Source organism: Prunus persica, chromosome G1 (genome assembly GCF_000346465.2).
Source record: "Prunus persica cultivar Lovell chromosome G1, Prunus_persica_NCBIv2, whole genome shotgun sequence".
NCBI lineage: Eukaryota > Viridiplantae > Streptophyta > Magnoliopsida > Rosales > Rosaceae > Prunus > Prunus persica.
This window is the reverse complement of record NC_034009.1, coordinates 34,564,673-34,580,421: the sequence shown is the minus strand read 5'-3', so window position 1 is coordinate 34,580,421 and position 15,749 is coordinate 34,564,673. Positions and strand designations below refer to the sequence as shown.

Sequence of the window (15,749 nt, the reverse complement as noted above, 5' to 3'; positions counted from 1 at the left end):
CAAATGAGGATGTTGTTGTTGCTAATCCTGCTAATTTGGTTGCTGAAATTCTAGCTAATATGCATGGTAAATGGATGCTGATGAAACCTAAAAGTTTCATAAAGAAGGTTCCACATGAACAATGGCAGTTATTCTCTTCTAACAAGAAGGCTGATAAGGCTAGTGGTGTAAAGATTGCCGCTAGCCAGTCTGGCTCTAGATTTAAAATTTTGAGGGATGGTGATGGTAGGGACGATGAGGATGCGAGTTTCACTCATGGTCCTTTTGGTTTCAAGAAGGCTTCTAAACCGGCTGCTCAAGCTCATGAGTGTGCCTCCCCCATGTCTAAGTATTCTGGGAAACAAGCTGGCACATTGCGTAATGTTTCTACTTGGGTTTTTAAGAAGCCTATGAGAGATATTACTAACTCAGCAGGTTCTGGAATTATTGTTAAGCCTGATTCTGGTGCTCGAAGGGTTGGGAAGAATAGGGTCGGGAGTGCTTTTAATAGCTCTAGAGGTCTGAATGCAGGATCGTAGGGCTGCTGTACAGGATGATGTTATTGGGAAGTTTTCTTTCAATATGGAGAGGCCTTTCTTTTCCAAGTCTTCTCTAGGGAAAGGTAGGCTGCTTCATGGTTATGAACCCCCTGACATTGGTCAAAAGGTGCTCAATGAAGCTTTCTTTTCTAGTGTTAGCTTAACTTATGACCATATAGATCACCATGGTGACTTTATTGATCAAGATGATACAGAGTTTGGTATAGGTACGGCTATGGTCATTGAACAAGCTGCCTCCACTAGTGGTGAGGCTGAGCAATTGCAAAATTAGGTTTATCCTAAGTTCTTCCCTATCCTTTTTTTTTTATAATGATTATTGTCTCATGGAATGTTAGGGTGCTAGCAAGGAAAGTTGTGCTCATACTATTAAAGATTTTAAAAAAGGCTTATGCTCTTGATATTCTAGCTATTCTTGAGCCTAGAATTGGTGGTACTAGAGCTTTGCAAATTGCTAAGAGTTTGGGTTTTTCTAATTATCATATTGTTGATGCCACTGGTTTTTTTGGGGGTGTTTGGTTGTTGTGGAATGACAACTCTATCTCTATTCAAATAATTGCTCATTCTGGTCAATCGATTACTGCTCTAGTGCAATTGGGGACTAATTGGTGGTTGCTCACTGTGGTGTATGCTAACCTTTGTCCAGGTCATCGTGAGTCTTTCCGGGCTTATTTCGATGGTCTTGCTCAGGCTTCTAAGCTGTGTTGGTTGATTTTAGGGGACTTTAATGACATTGTTTGTGCTGATGAAAAGTCTGGTGGCAACTTTGATTCCGGTGGATAGAATTTTATTGATTGGATTGATCGTAATCAGCTCATTGATTTAGGTTTCTCTGGAGCCAAGTTTACGTGGTGTAATTAAAGGAATGCGGAGGGTATCATTTGGAAAAGGCTTGATAGGGGTTTGAGTAATATTGCGAGGAGATTTTTGTTTCCTGAGGCGCATCTTTCTCACATGCCTAAGGTGAATTCAGATCACTGTCCTATCATGGTTAGATTGTCTTCTGCTCATCTCCCTGACAAAGATTGTGCGTCTTTTCGGTTTCAATCCATCTGGTTCACCCACCCTGAGTTTTCTAAGTTTATTACTGATCTTTAGCAGTATAATAATGGTAATGCGGTTCTTAAATCTACTGGGCTTGTGTCCCATCTTGTTTCTTGGAATAAGCAGGTTTTTGGTTGTCTTTTTCGAAAGAAACGAAGACTATTGGCTAGACTTGCAGGCATTCAAAGGAAGTTGTGTTTAAATTATAACTCTTATCTCAGTAAGCTTGAGAATGAGTTATCTACTGAGTATAATTTGGTCCTTGAGCAGGAAGAGTTGTTCTGGTTACAGAAGTCTAGAAATACTTGGTTGAAGGAATGGGATAGAAACACCCACTTTTTTCACTTGTCTACTGTTATAAGGAGGAAGAGGAGGAATAAACTTGAAGGTCTGAATAATAAGGTTGGAATTTGGATCACTAATAATATTGGAATGAAACTGACTATTGTCAATTATTTCCAAGGGTTGTTTGGTGAATATGTTTTGGCTGATACTGATTTAGAAGGTTTAAGTTGTGAAGTTACTGATGATGAAGCTAAAAATAGTCTGTTTGCTATTGGGGGATTAAAAATTCCTGGACCTGATGGATTTTCTACCCTTTTTTATCAGAAATGTTGGGGGATGTGCTCTGCTGATATTATTGCTTTGGTGAAGGATTGTTTTTTAACTCCTTCTCTTCCTGAGAATATTAATGAGACGTTGATTGCTTTTGTGCCTAAAGTTAAGAGACCTGTTTCCATGACTCAGCTTCACCCCATTAGTCTTTGCAACACCCTCTATAAAGTGATTTCTAAGATTCTTGTTGCCAGGCTTCGGCCCTATATGGCTACTTTGGTCAGTCCTAATCAAGTGAGCTTTGTCCCAGGGAGACAACTTTTTGTGGCTCAAGAAATGCTGCATAAGTTTAAATTTTCTAAAGTGGGGAAGGGTTTTATTGCTTGGAAAATTGATTTATCCAAAACTTATGATTGGTTAAGTTGGGATTTCATTAGATAAGTGCTTTGGGAGGTTGGGATTCGTGGTAGAATTCTTGAGCTTTTAATGCAATGTATTAACTATGTGTGATATAAGGTGATTCTCAATGGTAAATTAATTGATACTTTCTCTCCTAAGTGTGGCATTCGGCAAGGGGACCCTTTTTTCCCTATCTCTTTGTTTTATGTATGGAAAAGAAATATTAAGGCTAGAAAAGAGATAGATTTTAATATTGAACTTGGGTAAATATTAGTTATGAGATTAAAAATATAGAATTGGATATAAATAAATATTAAAATTATATATATTTTAATTTGGTCAGTTCGATTTGTTGGGGTATAGAACCGGAACCGATTAGAATCGGTTCGGTTCGATTTTTTGAATTGGGTTGACTTTTTGATCAATATCGTTTTTTTCAATTTTTCCCGATCTGATTTGGTTCGGTTGATCGGTTCTTCCATTCCGATGCCCACCCCTAATTGCCAAGGTAAGAGATAAGCCTAAAGACAAGACTTGCCTGGGTAAGCTGACCTAATGCTAATGTCATTGTGACGTCAGCCAATTTAAATAACAAAAAAATAATTTTTTTAAAAACCAAAAATTTCATAATTAAAAATATATATATATATATATACCTAGCTATATTCTTCACTTCCCGCACTAAAACTCTATACAAATTCTTCTTCTCATATCTCACGTGAATAGTGGTTGCCCTTGGGTTGCATGCGATAGGTGGAAATCCAACAAAAAAATTGCTAGGGTAGACACTACCATGTGAATAGTAACAACCATTGCCTCACCTTTTCCGTTTTCCATGACAAATAGGTGGAAATACCCTAAACACTAACTTCATTTTATTTACAATCGAAGAGGAGCTAGCTTGAATATTATCATTTAGAAATAAGGTTCTAATAAATAGCTAGACTTCCTTTATAACAAATCATGAACTTCATGGATGTATCCACGAAAAAATTGGTGAAATTATAAAAAACTCAACGAACAAAAAATGGATAGTGAAATTATTATAATAAAAAATCCAACAAATGAAAATGGATTATGGTTAAATTTCAGGAGGTGAAATAACTGTATTTTAACTGAAAATTGTTTTTATTTTGTTTTCTATATAATTTTTTTTATTAGATTGAAACTTTGTCTCTTAAGAAGGGTTTGCATCGGTTTGAAAATCAATGAATTTTTATCAATCCAATCCAATTTTTTATTGGATTTGAGATTTTACAATTCAATCCAATGTGTTCGGATGTCAGGATTCAATCCAATCCAATGTACATTGGATTGGATTGGATGATCGATTTTTTTTGAAAATGTTATAATCGCAAAGATAATCATATAGAATTCAATCTGATAGAAAATACCATTAAGTATGTTCTAAATAGATATAAATAAATTTTAGAAAACACTACAACATGAAATGCTAAAGTCAACACAAAAACTTATGGACAAAGTTACATCAATTCCTTATGGTATATTAATATATTCTTCGAAAGAATATCAACAAAGTTATGTTAGTGTGTTGGTGTAAGTGAAACATGAAAAGTGTTTTAGGTTTGAACACTAGGAAAGACAAATATTTGCATCTCTTTTTAAAAAGTTAGATCGATTCAGTTTGAATTGGAATTCAAAATCTAAATCCGCTAACCAAACTGATCCAATCAGTTTTTCATTTTTTTGGATCCAATCTAATCCATCAACATTATCAAAACCAATAAAATTGAATTGAATTGAATTGGACTAGTCGGTTTTAGTGGATTGGTTTGGATCTTCTACAGTCCTATCCCTTAAGGTAATTTTGTTTCCTTTTTGATACAAATGTGAAGCTGTACGTGAGAAAGTGTATGAAATGAATAAATGAGAAACACGAATTAGAGAAGCAGAGGTTGGCTTACAACTAGAAGATCAAGAGAGATAAAGACAGTGATATCTCATCAAACAAGTCTGAAGATGACATAACTCGTATTACAAACTTGAGCTTTCTGAAGCTTTTACATAATAAAACCACATCTTGTGGTAAACCGGAAAACCAGCCAATTCAGGTTCTCAAGTCCACAGATCATCCAAACCATCATTTTAGTCAGTTACAGCATCCGCTCAACAGCAACCACAGATACACAGGCAAGGGTTTAGAATCTTTCAATCCATCCACAGGCAGGTCATAAACTATCAAATATGTTAATGTGCAGGGACGCAAGGATTTGAACCTTGATCGTCTTGTAACTTGTTCATACAGGTTACAAGCTGAGAGCTCTACCATTTTGAGCTACATCCCTTAAAACCTAACTAACTACACACAAATTACACACAACAGACAGCAGCTAAAAACTAAGCAATGCACATAACCATCATACTAAAAGCCACACAAATCTAAAAGAGAAAAAGCTACCAAGAAGTTGACATTATACAATTGATAGACAACAGAACAATGTCATAGTTCAAATGTCCAAAGAACTCCAAAATCTCCGACCCTATATGCAAAAGCCAAGCAACTTCGATATAACAAATATACTTCAAATATCCAAAAAGAAAAACTACTTCAAGAGAAATGTTGCATCACCTTTTAACAGAAGAAAGACAAAAATTCTCTCCCAGAATAAGCAATCTACGTAAAGGGCTCATTCCAAAATGACAAACCAGAACTACATTCTTTCAGTGCATTACATAAATTAGAGATAAGTATTACATTAAATGTAATCTCTCATCCCTATCATCTCTTTGTAACCAGCTCGGAATAGTCGAATGACGCTCGACCCCAGGCATTATTGAACCAATAAAAGAGACACACACAGCAACTAATAAGGACATAAATATGAAAAACACACCAAAGTTCAAAATGTCTAACTTGATACCAACAAATAACAATTTAATTAATACTCAAATGCTTTAAAAATGTTAAATTGATCATAGAAACAGTGTCAGATTGCAATGTTCAATAAGTTGGACTACACATAAGAAGCACCAAATGAAGAAAAGAACGACAGATCCTATCAAGCCACCCAAATGAACACAAAAACTATTTAAAGGAACAGTTATAGAAAAAAGTATAAGCTGACGGAACTAAGAAGACAGGTAAGGGAAACAACACACTTCATACCACATCTATTTCCATCAGCAGTTTAAAAAAACAGTTCTATCAGCTCTGCGCATAAACTTGAATCTGAAACGGAGCCCTCAAAGAATGAGACTGCTTCTGCATAAAACATGACCCATATAATTATGCCAGATCATTTACTTGTCAAACAACCCCATGTGTAACCTAAACGGATCAGCACACTTCAAGGAAAAAAACCCAACCTTCTACAATGGACTACTCTGCCCAGAAATTTCAAATATCCAACATACTGATCCATCACGAACTTAAGCAACTTTAGCCTGCCAGAAAGGAAAAAAAGTAATATGCCACAACAAAAGCAACAGCAAAAGCAAACCAGGCACTCGAACAAAAGGATGCCAACAGGTCACCATGTTTAAGACAAAGGCCAAACCCTTTAGCAGACCACAAACCACCACCTCCAACACTATAAAATCCGAAAAGGTACATATGAATATTAGCACCTGTACATGAGCAAAATTTATATATATGAAAAGAGATTTTGTGAGAAGCAATTAAATTAAAGGAAGAATCAACCCCCAGCCCATATTGTGGAAAAATTGAGCAAGACATAGAAGATAAGCTAATTAAGATCTAAACGCTGAAATCCAAAGACAATGAAAGCAAGTCATCCTATCCATTTTAGCTGACAAATCAATCCCGTCAACCTGACGATGAGTAAACCTCGGCTGACAAAATCAAATCTCACGACCCCTCAAAGAACAGTTCCATCAACGAAGATCAAAGTCATACTCAGTTTATGTGTCAGCAAGTGCTGCTCTACGGTCCAATGATACTTCACTGCATCCAAAGACATCAATCTCAATACCACATTCCCACTCCTCCTTAAACCAAAGACAAACGTTGCTGCACAAAACTTTTTGCGCGAATCATATATGATAAAATCTAACAAAAATAAATCATAAGCCAAGAAGTACCGCAGCACCTCTTAAAAGCATCCCCCATTCAACCGAGCCTCATGAGCAAGCTGACAATATACAGACCCAATATCCAAGAAGAATGGTAAGCCAAGAAAAAACAGGACACTACTATAAGCAGTCCACATTCCAATGAAGACAAGACCAAAAGGAAAGACGTACACTCTACAAAGGCAACTCCCATTCCTCTTGACTGTCGCACATGCCCAAATCCATGATTCTGTTGGTTTGCTTGAATGTCCATTTTCCATTAATATGTAGTCAAGTAAAAAGATGCAAAATGAATTTGCATAATACATTTGCTCAAAAATGCCACATTTATGGTCTACAGAGAACCAAATCACAAGCAAAGACATAAAACCACCTCTTAAAAGAGATGTTCTAGGCTCTGCCAAAGTGCAACTCCAGTAAAAGACAAGTTCGGATGCAACTGCAAACACATTGCATCAGATCAAATGGTGGTGCCAGATTATATACACTCATCAATAAAATATCAAATGAATGACCAAATATCTTAACAAGTGCCCTTCTGAAAAGCCAAAGAATAGGAGAAAAAAAGTTGAAGCACCAAAGAATATCAACCCTGAATGGCCAAAGTATTGCACAAAGCTGCACATACTGCATTGAATCCACCTTCAACCAAACAAAACAGACATTTAAACAGACAAAAACAGCAATACCAATAAAGACGAGCATCTGCCAAACCTTAAAATGTGTGAATTAATTAAAGACCAGCACAATATAGAAATGAATGGGAGAGGCGCAGAGTCATAAAAGATTAAGGATCTTGAGGCCCCTACACGAAATTCAAAATCTGTAATAAGTTATCTTTCAAAAAACAGAAATAAAAGTAAAGTTTGAGAGAATATAATTAAGTTGAAAGAAAAGAATGAACCCATCACCATAAGAATATGTTGAACTATCAAGCCATGAACGATAAACCCCATAAAAGAAGACAACGAATAAGAAACGAAATGTGGAGACTGTTTCTCAAGGAATCAATGCAGATACAAGTAAGACTCCGAGCTACAAAACTTCTGCACAGGAAAATCCATGAACTACCGCAAAAAAAATTGACATCATCATAACATATCACCATTTGAAAAGAAATGTAAGTATCATGAAAACAAGAAAGCAGTGGATGAAAAACCAGGCGTGGTGCAACAAATTCTGATTGTCACTCGAAAAATCATCCTCATCAACTTAACTTAAGACTTAGAGCAACGAGCATCTGCATGAGACAATGACATACTGAATTGAATACATAACGGAAAACAAAACTCTGCATGACACCTGTTCCTGAGGTTTCACAATTGACATTAAGTTGAAATTGAACTACAGAAACCCTCCTCCAAAAAGCGAGCCACAACAAAGATCAGACGCAGCATAACCTCCTTAAGATTAGTCCAGCCATGAATTAAGTTACACTCACACACAAGAACAAGGATGCATCTCATAACTCCTTTAAAAATTGAGACATTAGAGCACAAGACAAAAATCAACAAAGCCCAACATCCAAGGAAAAAGATCCAGAAACAGACCAGAGCTACGATGTATGTGCACAAAATAATGCCCAATGAAAGTGTCGAATCTCATAAACAAATTAAATCATAAGGCCATACTACTCAACTCCCTCTTAAAAGCAATTTCCTTCAACAAAGTTGGACCCCATATACAGACAAGGTTATCTGCATAGAATAGAAAGTAATGGTGCAAATCATGGCCCAAGATCTCATACAATCTCCAGAATAGAAAATAGATAATAAGACAAGAAACCCCCTCATGGAAGAAACCCCCTCCGTCAACAATGTTGGACTCCATGTACAGGACAAGAGTTAGGATGTGTCTGCATATAGAAACGCTGCTCAAATAAATTGTGCAAAATCTCTTAAGACCAGCAAATCAAATAATAGGGCGAAGAAATTGACTCTTAGTAGCACCCCTGCACTCCTTAAACAAAGTAAGACTCCATACACAGGCGAGTTAAATTGCATCTGCATAGAATATTGCTCAAACAATGGTACCAGATCTTATAAACTCTTCACCAATACACAAGATGCATCAAACTCTAAAAGAAAACATTACTCAAATAATGGCTCATGTAAGAAGTTAAAGCATAAGCAGAGAACCACTCAAACCACCCTTTCTTAAAAGCAGCTTGTTCTACTTCAAGGAATCAGACCCCACAAGAAGACAAGTGTAATGGTCTGCATATAAAGACATTGCGCAAAAAATGTCTCAGGATGACATACGGGCTCCAAGAATATAAAATCAGATAATAACTCAGAACCACCGTATATAGACACGAGTTAGGATACGCCTGCAGGCAGAGATGTAGCGCAGACAATATGCCCCACATTATACAGACGGTATGAATAAAAAAGATCGGATAAAAGACCCCTCTTATAGTTAGGCAGCCTGTTTTTATTCAACATAGAGTGAGATTCCATAGACAGACAATATTTTCAATCTGCATAAACAAATTGTTCCAGACATCAAAGAAATAAGAATTAAATTATAAGCCAAGAACTAACTGGTGTAAACCTTTAAAACAAAATTCCAGCAAAAAATCACCAAACCGAGCAACTGCAGAAGCCGCTCAAAATCCTGATACTCCGGACTAAAGCAAGAAATGCATCTGCATACGACACGAGAAAAACACGAGAAAAAAACACCCACGGAATTCACGATATTGAACATGTAACAGAATTAAGAAAGCAAACAGGGTCAATAAGGCAACTGCAGAAGATACTCAAAATCCTGATACTCAGCTCCATAAAGACAGCCTAAAGCAAGAGATTCATCTGCATATGACATCAAAGGAAAGACAACCACATAATTCACCGATATTGAACATGTAAAAGAAACAAGCAGGGTGAATAAACAAAACCAGCGGCCATGAGCTCCATTCATTCCCATGCCCCAAGGAAAACTTTGTCCCTGAGACAAGAATTAGGATGCATCTACTTCAGATATTCTAAATAACAGCTCCAAATCTTATAAATCCTTATAGATGGGAAATTAAAACAGAAGGAAAGAAGAATTAAACCCCCTCTTAAATAGTATGTCAATTAGAATCCCACATAAGAAACCTGAAAAAGACAAAGCACCCAATATTCATTTTAGGGGGTAAAATAGAGCAGAGAGAGAGAGAAAGAATATTTTTTTTATTTATTTAAGTTTTTAAAAAATTAACAGGTTCTTGTTAAGAAACCAAACCAGAATCTGCTCCCCACAACAGAGTAATACTTTAAATGCAACCAATTCTCCACACACACCAATCACGAAAATAGGGAATCATATCAAGAGAATGTCAAACCAGGCTGCTATACAATTGGGGAGACCAAATATATGGAATGACAACCTTAGAAAGACACAACGTAAAGGCTAAGCACTGTTTGGCGGTAATTATATAATAGCTTAAAGACCATAAAGCAACATATATCGAACAAATACATGGCGGCACAGAAGTATGAGATATTCAGCATCTGTAATCAAGACATCATATCATAATATTAATATCTTTGAACCATGAAAAAAAAAAGATCGAAGACAAAAAATCAGACTATTGAAGACAAAAAATCAGACTATTAAACTAACGGTTAATAAATGTACCTAAATCCCAATTTAGTATTTTTCAATAGAATAGCAAAAAGCTTTAGCCTGATTACAGGGAAAAGGAGAGAAAGACACTAACATGAATTTATGTACGATTTTCTGGGTATCAACATAGGCTTAAAAAACGCTTTGACCTAGTAAAGGAGCAAGCATATAACCTTATCAAAGGAGTTGGAAGCTACAGACATAAGCTCAAAGCAATCCAATTAAGATCCACAATATTACTGAAACACCTAGAAAAAATAAGAAACCAAGCAGGGTGAAAAAAAACCAGCGTCTTTGAACTCCACTCAAACCCGTGCACCAAGTTGAAACTTTGTCCCTAAGACAAGAATTAGGGTGCATCTACATAAGATATTGCTAAAATAACAGCACCAAATATAATAGAGAGAGAGAGAGAGAGAGAGAGAGAGAGATATATATATATATATATATATATATATAAACTTCAAAAAAAATTTAAAAAAAATTAACGAAAAAAATTTAACATGGTCTGCCAAAAATTTAGGACGTTGAACAAGTAGAGAATGAAACAATTTCATAAAAAACCAAAACACCAACATATATTCCCAATAACCTATTTCCACTTCCATTTAACTGGGGCGTAAACTTCTAAAACCAAATTCCTGCAAAAAATCACCAAACAAGGCAACTGCGGGAACTGCTCAACATCATGATAATCACTACATAATGTGGACTAAAGCAAGACACCGACGGAAAGACAGACCAAAAAATTCACAATATTGAACAAGTAACAAAAATAAGAAACCAATGAAAGTGTACAAACAAAACCAGCGGCCTTGAGCTCTCAAACCAGTGCATCCATGTGAAATTCTGTCCCTAAGACAAAAACTAGGGTGCAACTACATAAGATATTAAGCTTTAAACCCCCTCTTAGGTAGTAAGTCAATTCAAACCCAACAGAAGAAACCTGAAAAATACATAATACCTGACCAATTTAGGGGTGAAATACAGAGATATTTTGAGAGAGAGAGAGAGAGAGAGAGAGAGAGAGAGAGATTTATATAAATAAAAATTTAAAATAAATAAGAGAAAAAAGATTTAACATGTTCCCCCAATAATTTAGGACATTAAAAGAGCGGAGAATGAAAACCAAAACGACGACACATTCTCCCAATAAGCTATTCCCACTTCCTTTATTAACTGCAGCATAAACTACAACCACCAAATTTCTGCAAAAAAACAAACACCAAACAAGGCAACTGCAGTAACTGCTCAAAATCCTGATAATCAATATATAATGTGTACGAAAGCAAGACATCAACAGAAAGACAGGACCACATAATTCACGATATTGAACATTTTAAGACAGACCACATAATTCACTTCATTGAACAAGTAACAAAAATAAGAAACCAAAGAAGGTGAACAAACAAAACCAGCGGCGTTGAGCTCTCAAACCAGTGCCCCCAGGTGAAACTTTGTCCCTAAAACAATAATTAGGACGCATCTACATAAGATATTGCTAAAATAACAGCACCAAATGTAATAAATTTTTGAAATGGGAAACAAATGGCAACAACATTAACCCCCTCTTAGGTAGAAAGCCAATTCAAACCCAACAGAAGAAACCTGAAAAATACATAATATTAATTAAGGACGGAATTAGAGAGAGAAACTTGTACAAAAGTTTAAAAAACTTGAGACACAAAGGATTTAACATGTTCTCCCAATAAACTATTTCCACTTCCTTTATTAACTGCAGCGTTAAAACCAAATTCCTGCACACAAAAATAACCAAACAAGGCAACCCCACGAACTGCTCAAAATCCTCATAATCACTACATAATGTGGACTAAAGCAAGACATCAACGGAAAGACAGACCACAAAATTCACGATATTGAACAAGTAACGAAAATAAGAAACCAAGGAATGTGAACAAACAAAACCAGCGGCCTTGAGCTCTCAAACCGGTTCTCCCTGGTGAAACTTTGTCCCTAAAACGAGAATTAGGTTGCATCTACATAAGATATTACTACAGTATCAGTACCAAATTTAATAAAATTTTTAAATGGTAAACGAAAGGCAACAGCATTAAAACTCCCTTGGTTAGTATGCCAATTCGAAACCAACATAAGAAACATGAAAAATACATAGTACCTAACATTAATTTTGGGGGGAAAGAGAGAGACTTGTACAAAAAATTTAAAAATTAAAAGAAAAAGATTTAACATGTTAACCAAACCAGAATAGCTCCCACAGCAGTGTCATAAACTTTTAGCTCCATCCAACTTAGTCTCCATAAGCACTTTAACCACAAAATTAGTGAATCATCATGACAATACCTAACCACACTGCTATACAAATTCGAAGCCCAAATATATGCAATGATACCATAGAAATGAATAAACTTAAAAAAAAAACATAAAGTAGAAGGTAAGCGCCAAACCACTTTTGGTTGTAATTATTAATAGCTTAAAGACCATAAAGCAAAATATATTGATCAAAGACGTGGCAATAAAGAGGTAAGTGAGAAATACTCCGGGTCTGTAATCAAAACATTGAATAATGTTATATCTTTGAAAAAAGAATTACTAAACTTTGAGATATGACAAAATTAGAATAGACCATTTCATTCCAACTGAGATATATACAATAGAAAGCCAAAGTTGAGGACATAAAAACCCGATTAGAACATACCCAAAAAACAAGAATCAAATTGAAACGGAAGAACTAAGAAGGTTAACAATGTACCCCATGAATTCTGGATTTAGTATCTGTCAATATAAGAGCAGAAAGTTCGGCATGATTATAGGGAAAAGGAGGACGACATAAACATGATATTACTTGCAAATTTCAGGGACTTGAACACGTAACCCAAAACAATAATCCATATGCAGCAAACCAATGAAAACCTTTACAAATGGAGTGCACTAGACTAAAAGGGTGCAGACATAAGCTCAAAGCCATCGGAAATACTATTACTATTACTATATCTGCTGCAAATCAATAGACCCAGATAGACAACTTTGAAATTCAACATCCCATTGCAAGCGCAAAACAGTATAAAATCAAACCTCATAGCCATCCAATCAGATCCCATAAGAACCTATCGAGTTATCAGCTAACCATAACATCTAACCCTCGTGTGTCAAACACTGCAAACGAGGCCTGAAAAATAACAGCAAAGCTCCGCTTATTTGATTGATAAAAAACGAGGGAAATTTCCAAATCATTATATTCTAAACTTCAGAACAAAATTAAAGGACGTAAGCGAAAGGTCTCCCATAGAAGGTAAATCGATGAGGTTTTCGTCCAAATCAAAACGCAAGCCGAACTAAGTACTGAATCCACGATGCCCTGGCATTCATCATCCCAATTAAAACTCATAAGCATATCAATAAAGATGAGCTTCAGCCTCAAATCAACAAATTATATCTATACAAAACAACGAGAAGATCCCAATCGAATTCATAGCAGTTTCATACCAAACACCTACTTCACGATGATCCACGATGTCGTTTGGGTCTCATCTGAACCAATAAAACAAGCCTGCAAATATACACAATCTCTGGTTCTTTATATCGTCACAACCTTCAAAGGTCATTAGATCCAACTTTTAATCGGTTAGCAAAATCCATCACCAAACCCTAATGCATACGATAACAAAACTTAATCCATCGATATCGAAAGCATAGAATCAAACCCAAACAGAAGAAGCGAAACAACAAATCCGATAATCTACACAAACCGAAACCTGATCGTCACCTCCCTTGCGTTCAGGGACCAACAAAGTAAGGTGAATTGTGAGAACGGCTGAAGGGTATTTATAAGGGAAGGGGATCGGGATGAACGGCCAAGATTAAGTGGTGATGGAAACAATGGACGGTGGATGTGTAAGTTGTAACGGATAGGCTGTCGACGCGGTTTAGTCGGTTGTGATGACTTGAAATCAACGCTACTTTCCCTTCTTTCTTTTTTTCTTCTATATTTGTGGTGGTGACGTGAGGACGCGCCTTGTTGGACCCGGATTCCTTTTGGATGGAAAAATATTTAAAAATAAAAGCTGCCACGTGTTTTTTCGGGTGAAGACTCGCAATCCGTGTTGCACCAGGATTCCTATACACGTCCGGATAGAAAAAAATTAGAATAAATAAAATAAAATAAAAAAAGAAACTGCCACGTGTCTAGACATTGTGGGACCAGGATTCCTATAAAAGTTTGGAAAAATAAAATAAAATAAAAAATTCTCGAAGCAAGTGAACAGAAGGACTAGGCCGTTTAATATTTTGGATTAACTTCACTTTAGTCCCTGTAGGTTTAGTGTCAGTATTGAAATGGGTCCCAAGGTTTGAGTTTTATCAATTTCGTACCCAACATTTCGAAATATTACCAATTTACACCAGCCGTTACATTGACCGTCAAAGTCAGACGTTAAATGCTGACGTGGCAGTCGTTGGACCCACATCATAACCAAATAGCTGTTAGAAAGCGACGTCACGATGGGCAATTTCGGAAGAAAAAAATCAAAGGAAAGGAAGAGTTCGCACGCGTTCCAAGGAAGAGTTCGATTACCTGAGTTGGAAAAATTGAACCAACTCAGTTTCTGAGTTGTGTTCGTACTGAGACAGACATAGAGGAGAGGTTGGAGAGGTTTTGAGGGTTTGTTCGTGTTTTGGAGTGCAAAAATTTGAAATAGACTGGAAAAATCATACTTAAACGGAGGTTTCCGAAAAGATCTGAAGAATATGAGTTGGGGACTTCGTCCGGAAGGATATGGAGAACCTTTCTATGGTACGTATGGCTTACTGTTCTAAGGTTATTGGCAGATGATGTTTTCGAGTGAAAGTTTCAAATAGAGTCAGTTTCGAGTTTGGTGTCGACTGAAAGTTTGGCTTTTATAATGGATTGTGAGTTTCAAGTTAGGTGTCGGTATCACTGTGTCTATTTAATTGGTAGGTGGAATGGTGTGAATGGTAGGTGGTATGCGGAAGTAAACGTTGGCTTTTGTATGTGGTCCTACAACCACTGGAAATCTTACCTTTTGTATATGTGTGTACTGACATAGAAACCTGCATATATGTATTTGTATTTGTATTTGTATTTGTATTTGTATGTGTATTTGTAAACAGGAGTACATATATTTTGTTTTGGGTAAAATTGGTAAAATTCATGTGTGGTTTTCAACCTGCAGGGGATGAGGCAGGATTTTCTATTCAAATGTACCACAATGGTGAAATAAGAGGTAACTATTATGTGAATGGGTCTGTGGATTGGTTTGATTATTGTGATAAAGATAGAATGTCAATGACTGAGATAGATGCCATGGTCAAGGAGTTAGGGCACGAAGGTTTGATTAACTACTGGTACAATATTCAAGGTGATAGTTTTGATGGTGGCCTAGTTAAGCTGAGTGAAGATACAGATGTCTTAGACATGCTAGTATTTGTGCCTGACACTAGGGTGATAAATATATTCCTAGAACATGTCTTGGCATGCACTCAAGAGCAGTTTTACAGTCAAATGGGTTCAAACATATTTATAAATTTGGATGATGAATTTGGGACCAACAG

The 15,749-nt window shown here is 36.2% G+C and overlaps 1 long non-coding RNA gene across 12 annotated transcripts; it reads right to left on the bottom strand.

Annotated features, from left to right (window-relative positions):
* Positions 4,285–13,991, bottom strand: LOC109946450. 12 transcript variants are annotated; one of them, XR_002269596.1, is made up of 4 exons: positions 11,897–13,990; positions 11,759–11,807; positions 5,862–11,662; positions 4,285–5,757 (listed from the first exon to the last, which is right to left on the bottom strand). It is a non-coding gene; the product is annotated as an uncharacterized LOC109946450 (long non-coding RNA). The 12 variants fall into 12 exon arrangements; XR_002269593.1 differs by having other exon boundaries at positions 5,862–6,459; positions 6,605–6,646; positions 6,759–13,982; XR_002269600.1 differs by having other exon boundaries at positions 5,862–13,536; positions 13,665–13,728; positions 13,934–13,960.